Source organism: Mastomys coucha, unplaced genomic scaffold (assembly GCF_008632895.1).
Source record: "Mastomys coucha isolate ucsf_1 unplaced genomic scaffold, UCSF_Mcou_1 pScaffold14, whole genome shotgun sequence".
Classification (NCBI taxonomy): domain Eukaryota; kingdom Metazoa; phylum Chordata; class Mammalia; order Rodentia; family Muridae; genus Mastomys; species Mastomys coucha.
This window is the reverse complement of record NW_022196896.1, coordinates 16,697,691-16,705,822: the sequence shown is the minus strand read 5'-3', so window position 1 is coordinate 16,705,822 and position 8,132 is coordinate 16,697,691. Positions and strand designations below refer to the sequence as shown.

At 37.2% G+C, this 8,132-nt stretch overlaps 1 protein-coding gene and 1 pseudogene across 6 annotated transcripts in view; both read right to left on the bottom strand.

Moving 5' to 3' along the window:
• Positions 1 to 387, bottom strand: LOC116088909 (annotated as a pseudogene). Its single transcript, XR_004118073.1, has one exon. The product of XR_004118073.1 is annotated as an NHP2-like protein 1 pseudogene (transcript).
• Nkain3 (sodium/potassium transporting ATPase interacting 3) overlaps positions 1 to 8,132 on the bottom strand; it is a 652,366-nt gene that overhangs the window by 506,459 nt on the left and 137,775 nt on the right. Inside the window, exon 1 of one of the 5 annotated variants that reach the window (XM_031366512.1) lies at positions 5,360 to 5,377. The exons of the other annotated variants lie outside the window; for them this stretch is intronic. The gene's annotated coding sequence lies outside the window, so the exon portion shown is untranslated. Of the gene's footprint in view, positions 1 to 5,359; positions 5,378 to 8,132 lie in introns of those variants that run through there. 5 annotated transcript variants of the gene reach the window in all.

The following is an 8,132-nucleotide window of genomic DNA, read 5'->3' as shown; positions in this document are numbered from 1 at the left end:
CTGGATCTGCTGTTTTAGTTGAGAGCCTTCTTTGATGGTAACAGAACAGGCGATGACTGGCCTGGAGATGCCACAGGCCTGTCCTAAAGCCTGCTTGGAGCACACAAATACGTAGGGGACATTCTTGTCTTCACACAGCAGAGGGAGGTGCAGGATGATCTCCAAGGGCTCAGCGTCTGCTGCCATCACAATGAACTCAGAGATGCCTCTGTTGAGGGTTTTGGTTGCTTCATTGGCTCCTTTCCGAAGCTGCTTGTAGTTACACGACTGCGGAACAAGGTCCAGCAGCTTCTTGGTAAGGTGGGCATCTGCGAGGGGATAGGCCTTCGGATTCACATCAGCCTCCATCATGGCTGCGGTGCGCCGGCCTCGCCGCGACTCGACAACAGCCCGCTTCAGACAGGACTCAGAAATATCTATTTTTTAAAGTCAAAATGACTTAAATGCTTTGTTCAGTGAAATCTGGATTTCTATAAAAATTTTATCTTCAAATGTAAGGTTTTCTTTAAAAATCAATTTTGATTTGTAGTTTCACTATAGGCAATATAAAAAACTAGAAGATGAGAAAAATATATTTTATTTACAACTAAATTTATTCTAAATAGATATTGTTAATTATTTCTATGACAAAATTACATTTAAAAATGGATAGCCATTTTGAATTATTTCTCATAGTCACATACATGTCTGAAAAAACTTTAATTTGTCTTCACAGGTATATAATTATGAACAAGATATCCTATAGAAAGAGGGAAATTCTTAAATATTTACTGTGATTAAGGACAATAATCTAATAATTTAGTATTTAATTAAAATAGTTTTGATCAAAAAATGTTATGAATAATATGTGTGTATAGTTTTAATTCCTTAGTTTTGAGAATTTATGCATATATACAATGATATATGATCATATCACTGACCCTCTTCTTATCTTTTCAATTATTCAATACCCTAATAACTCCCAATGTCAGGCCTCCTCTCATCTTCATGATGCATGTATATATGACACACACACACACACACACACACACACAAATCAGTGTTGCTCATATATGCATGGATATAGGGCCATCCACTTGTGCATGGAAAATTTACCAGTGGCTATAGCCTCAAAAAATATTGATTTGCCCATTTACATTTCTGTGAATGACCACTGAATAAAGGGATAGGGTTGACAAATTATCTACTCTATTGTTGCTATGATCTTTGACTGTTCTATACTGTATAGTTCTTATGAAATTAACCACAAATGCTATGAAATCAGCTTGTAATATCTATGTCATGTCAAGAAGACAATCTTTGCAACATTTTTTCCTGTCCCTCTTTTTCAGTTTCCCCTCTGGAAAAAAAAAAAAAACCTGTTCCCTTCACCTGCCTCCCCTACCCCTGGTTAACCAACAGACCTTCTCCAGCTTCCTGGCCCTGGTATTCCCCTACACTGGGGCATAGAACCTTCACAGGACCAAGGGCTTGTCCTCCCCTTGATGACCTACTAGACCATCCTCTGCTACATATGCAGCTGGGGCCATGAATCCCACCATGTGTACTCTTTGGATGGGGGTTTAGTCCCTGGGAGCTCTGAGGATACTAGTTAGTTCATATTGTTGTTTTTTCTCCTATGGGGCTGCAAACCCCTTCAGCTCCTTGGCTCCTTTCTCTAGCTCCTTCATTGGGGACCCTGTGCTCAGTCCAATGAATGATTGTGAATCTCTACTTCTGTATTAGTTGGGCACTGTCAGAGCCTCTCAGGAGAAAGCTATATCAGGCTTCTGTCAGCCAGCACTTGCTGTCATCCACAATAGTGTCCATGTTTGGTGATTGAATATGAGAAGGATTCCCAGGTGGGGCAGTCTTTGGATTGTCCTTCCTTCAGTCTCTGTTCTATACTTTGTCTCTGCAACTCCTTCCATGGGTATGTTGTTTCCCCTTCTAAGAAAGATCGAAGTATGTACACTTTAGTCTTCCTTCTTGAATTTCTTGTGGTTTGTGGATTGTATATTGGGTATTCTGAGCTAATATCCACTTATCAGTAAGTGTCTACCATGTGTATTCTGTTGTGACTGGGTTACTTCACTCAGGATGATATTCTCCAGATCCATCTATTTCCCTAAGAATTTCACAAAATTCCTTATTTTTAATAGCTATGTAGTACTCCATTGTGTAAATGTACCACATTTTCAGTTTCCATCCCTCTGTTTATGGACATCTGGGTTCTTTCCAGCTTTTGGCTATTATAAATAAAGCTGCTATGAACATAGTAGAGTATGTGTCCTTGTTAGATGTTGGAGCATCTTCTGGGTATATGCCCAGGAGTGGTATATCTGGATCCTCAGGTAGTACTATGTTCAGTTTCCTGAGGAACTGCCAAACTGATTTCCAGAATGGTTGTACCAGCTTGCAATCCCACCAGCAATGAAGTAATGTTCCTCTTTCTCCACAACCTCTCCAGCATCTGCTGTCACCTGTGTTTTTTGATTTTAGCCATTCTGACTGGTATGAAGTGAAAGAAAGTAGGGAAGAGCCTCAAGCACATGGGCACACAGGAAAATTTCCTGAACAGAACACCAAGAGCTTATGCTTTGTGATCAAGAATTGACAAATGTGACCTCATAAAATTGCAAAGCTTCTGTAAGGCAAAAGACACTGTCAATAAGACAAAACAGCAGTCAACAGATTGGGAAAAGATCTTTACCAATCCTATATCTGATAGAGGGCTAATATCCAATGTATACAAAGAACTCAAGAAGTTAGACTCCAGGGAACCAAATAACCATTTTTAAATTGTGTTACAGAGCTGAACAAAGAATTCTCAACTGAGGAATACCAAATGTCTGAGAAGCACCTAAAGAAATGTTGAAACCCTTAGTTATCCAGGAAATGGAAATCATTCTGTATATTCTTTCATCGATGTATCATACTTTAACATTATGGTTACCAGTCTATCATAAAATCAAAGTTTTGAAGTGAAACTTTATATTATTTTAAAATAGCAGTGACTTGAAAGTATGTTTGCACTTTACAGGGAGGAGACTTTTAGACTTATACCTTGAGCACTATTTTATTCTATTTTCTACACTAAGGAAACAAATCTTGATCCTCACATAAATTGTACCTGACAAAATTTTGTAAAATCTTTATCCTTGTATTCATATACATAGTACATATATCACCATAGGTAGAAATTCCACTCATGTATAGCTTTCTCATTCTTAAGATATTGAAAGTTGATGCAATGAAATGACATGCATGATTTAAATATTTACTAGCTTTTATCTTACTGGGTCAATACACATTTACTGAAAACACTTGGATGCTCTCAGTCAAATGTTAGCTATCGAGGATAGAAAAAGTTTGCAGCATGACTTCTCTAAAAAAAAAGTGAAGGTCACAACAATATTTTTCTAAACATTGGAGTAAATGTGATAGTTTATACAGTTACACTGTAGCAGGTAGGGATGATTACAGAGCTTACAGTCTTAGAGAAGATAACAGACATATAAATTGTATATCAGTTCAATAGAATTAGCAGCCAGTGCTCACTGAGGTCTAGCTATTTACTAGTTTTGTTGTCCAGCGATGGAAAGAAATAGTGATCATATAAAGAAAACAAGTGTCAGGCTGGAGAGGTGGCTCAGTGGTTAAGAGCACTGGGTACTATTTCAGAGGTCCTGAACTACAGTTCCCAGCAACCTCATGGTGGCTCACAACCATCTGTAATGAGGTATGGTGCCCTTTTCTGGTGCGTTTGAAGATAGTGACAGTGTACTTGTATATATAAAATAAATAAATCTTTTGAAATATTTTAAAAAGCAAGCAAGTGAATGATATTTTGTTTAGGTTAAGACATGGGCAAAATTGTAGTGCAGTGAATGGGTGGGGATTATGATTACAACCAGAGGAAATTCATAAGAAAATTACTTTGAAATAAATATCTGCTAAATATGAAGGATGAAGAAGAACCTGGGTTTGGAAGCTTCATAATCAAGAATACCAAGAGATAGAGTATAGCCACAGCAAGAATTAAAATGTCTTAGCTAAATATATATTGGTTATTTGATCTCTATTAGTGTACTTGAGCCCCTGCGGAGTACATAAATACAGCCTGGACCTAATAGCTACATGCTAACTAACATGAAAACGAGAGCATGAAAAGGCAAGTATTGCCAAATAATTGAGTCAAGGCTGAGCAAATAACTGGGACAATGACAAACACACATATCAAATGCAAAATAAAAAAAATGTATAGCATAAAGTATGTGAGTGGTTTTAGTATATACAATGGAAAAATGTTGGAAATTTCCCACGTCTCTTGTGAACAAATAATTTAAATGATGATAGCAATTAAACTTTAAGACTATTTTCTGCTGGTATTCACACAGCTTGGTTATCCTGTTTGCTGACTAACGGCTGTCTCTAATCAATAGAATATAAAACTAATAGTGCAGGATTGTCAGTTCTGTGACTGTGATGCATAAGACTGTGACACTTGTCCTACTGGAGGACTCTCTTTTGCTGACTTTGATAAAACATACTGTCATGCAAGGAGACTCAGCAGAACAGATAGAAACTGATTTCTTTAGTGGGACATCTCTACAAAACTAAATCTGCTAATGCCACACAAGTCAGATGCAGACTGAAGGATGAGACCACATTCTGATATAATCATTGCTGAAGCCTTGTGAGCTACAGTGGAAAAATTCCCCAGCCATCTCCTAAGATCCAAAATATCTCATGTTGATTACTTTGCTGCTTAGTTTGAGAAAACTAACATAGATATGTCACAAATCTGACATGTCTACGAAGAGAGAATCTCTTGGTTACTGATTACTATGAGACAGTTAAACCAACTGTAGGCAATGGTACTAATGCACAGGTAGTTCTGGACGATGCGAGCTCTGGAGAGCAAACTGGCAACTGGAGTTTCTTGGTGGTCTCTTCTCTAGTTACTGCCTCTAGGTTCCTAACCTTCCTTAGTACCATGACTTCTCTTAGTGATAGAAGAAGAAGTTACAAGGTGAAATAAATCCTTTCCTCCACAAACTGTTTTTAGTCTCTGTTTTATGACAGCAATAAAAATACAAAGCAGGACAAGTACTATGTCATTCTCAAAGTCTACAGTTATGTTCCAATTTTCTTTTGTGGTTTAGTGTAGAATGTTCAATACATCCAGTTCTTTGATGTTGGACCATATCCTTATATGGTATAGGAAAATGAATGTTTCAAATTTTCACTATGGAAGGAGCTATAGGTAAAGAAAAGACTACTTAGCCAGTGCTTGCCTTCTTCATGAGCCAAACCTTAGAAGCCTTTCACTCCTATCTAGAGGTGTCTCCTCATTGAAGTAGAGATTGGAACAAACCTGGTAAGTTTCCTCTGAACTGAGCCACATTGACATTTAAGAATATTTCCTCTATTTGTGCTTCCTATTTCTCAGTCTGGGATCTGTAAGAGTAGACATAAGAATGCCAACTTATTGTGGATTTCTCAGGGTAGTGATGTCATGTAAGAACTAAAGATGCTGATCTTCTGGATTAGAAAAGATGATTCTCATGGGTTCACAGCAACATTCGATTCAAAGCAGAGCAGAATGAAATAACTAACATTTTTGGATGCTTATTTAATGCCAAGCCTCTAAGCACTTTATACATATTAACTCATCTGATTGTCTTTATATTATATGAAAGCTTCATTATTTCCATTTTATGGATGAGAAAATAGAGAAAAAACTGACAAATAACTTGCCAAGTTTAGAGTGTAAGTTTAAGTGGCACAACCAAGGGACAAGCTATGGTGGTTAATTTTAGAGTCATCACATTCAGTGTACTTGATATATAAGCTAAACCTTTATAGTTGCTGCAAGCATTGTGACAAAGAGTCTCCATAAGGTTTTTTTTCCTTCTGAGATTACAAATCTATAGCTTCATATTTCACTGATTGTTGTTGTTGTTGTTGTTGTGTGTGTGTGTGTGTTTGTGTGTGTGTGTACAGCTATATTCCTAAATATAAGCTGCTCTGTCTGTATAATGCTACTTGTATGGATGTTTTCAGGGCTGACTACTTGGCATTGGATAATTAATTGGTATGTTCTTCCCTAGAGAAGACTATATCTCCTGTTCACAGCTTTCTTCAGTTGTTGGTAGTACTTTGGCTAGGATTGAGGCCCCATGGACACACTTTGGCAAGTTTATTGGGGCTGTCCTTGTTCGGCTCAGGCTTGAGCAATCTTGCTGGTGAGGCTTTACTGATGGAGATTCTGACATTACTAGGACACACAACCTTACAGCAAACTTCCTAATCTTCTAGCTCTTAAAATCATTCTGCCCTCCAAGAAACCTTAACTCGAGAAGAACTACAGGAAAACGAGGAATGCTGAGAGTGGGTAAAATAATGGGTATTCCCCAGGTGAGAGTGCACCAGCAGGTTACCCAATACCAAGTGGTCACCCCTGGGAGTATATATACAAATAACAATATATAGACTGAGCAGGTTATATTTACATACATACATACACACACACACAAAACTCAAAAATGAAAAGTAAATATGAATTCAAATCTACTAAAATGAACAAAGAACTCAAGATAAGACCTCAAATTGAAACTTCTAGAAGTAAAGCCGAGGGGAATCTTTCAAAAATGGGGAATGATTTTATATACATATATATAAAATCTCAAAAACATAAACAGCAAAAGCCATAATAGACATGTGGGATTATATTAAAGTAAGAAGCCACTGTATAACAGAGGACACAGTCAAATGACTGAAGATACGAAACACTGAGGGAAGAAAATATATTTGTATTTTCACTCAATGTTGTATGGGTTACTGTGGCAGTGGGTGTGTATATATTAGAGAAAGAAGCTCATTCCCAGGCTCATCCACTTGAAGCTAGAAACTTCACCTTGTGCTAGTCCATTTCAGCATGTGTCACAGTACCTGGCATATTACTAGAATCATTAAATATTTACTGACTAAAGTAGCAGGAGGTAAGATTGACACTAGTCTATTAAATTTTACTGTTTGCAATTTATTCAAATGTCTGTGAAATACAGCATTGCAAACTGATTCCATATTTATGAAGCTCATGCAAGTTAGTAATATGCTGTACTTGTAAATACCTCTTTTTCTGTTATTTTCCTTTTGGAGCTATATTCTATTTAATTTGGTTTTTTATCTCTTTTATACCAATGATTCCCTAGTGAACTGCTTGTGAAAAACAAGAATGTCTTTGTTTGTATATGAATAATTCATTCACATTTTGTTCCACCCACCAATTTTACTGACATTGAAATGTGGCATAATCAAGCATTTTTTCATTAATATTAAAGCTATGTAAAAGTAGGGCAGAGTCTATTTTGCATTAATAAAAGTTCTTATCAATGTGAAATATTTTCACATTATCAAAATTAGTATACAGAGATGCAAATGTGGTTCTCACAGGGCTCTCACAGTAGATATCTCAGGAAGGTAGTTATTCCTGGTACTCCTATAAAACTTCTGTTCAATTATACTGATGTGTTAACTTTGAAGGAGTCACTCTATTTCTGGCTCAACATATGTGAAATTTAATTAAGTTATTCTACAAAATATGGAAAATGTCTATAATTTCTCTTCCTTTGATTCCCTGAACAAATAACCAGCTGAGAGCTTTTTAAAGGTATTTATTCTTTTATTGTCAAATCCATGAGGAAAAGGGACAACAAAATCATGTTAGGTAGCTGAATCGGTGCAAGTGCCCCCTACCCATTGTTGGTATGAATTGAAGGGAGGGGTCTCCATAATCTCCAAAACTCCACCAACCCTCCTATATCATCCTCCGAACGATATAGATGATCAAGGAACACTGACTACATAGCTCCTCATTGCTCCCATAAGGGCCAGTAAGGAACACTGAATGCACACCTCCACAGTGCCTCTAAAAAGATAAGAAGGGAACACTGGAAACATGGATCCTCACTGCCTCTCATAGGATCATCAATGACTCCTAGATGTCCAGGTCCTCAATGTCTCCCAGAGAGCCAGAAGAGACCACTTCATGCATGCCTTTCCTAGGCTGGTCTTTTGTGGATGTGAAGCAGCAGATCATCTCTGCAAATTTGACCATTCCTCCTCATATATCCATTAATTTTCTT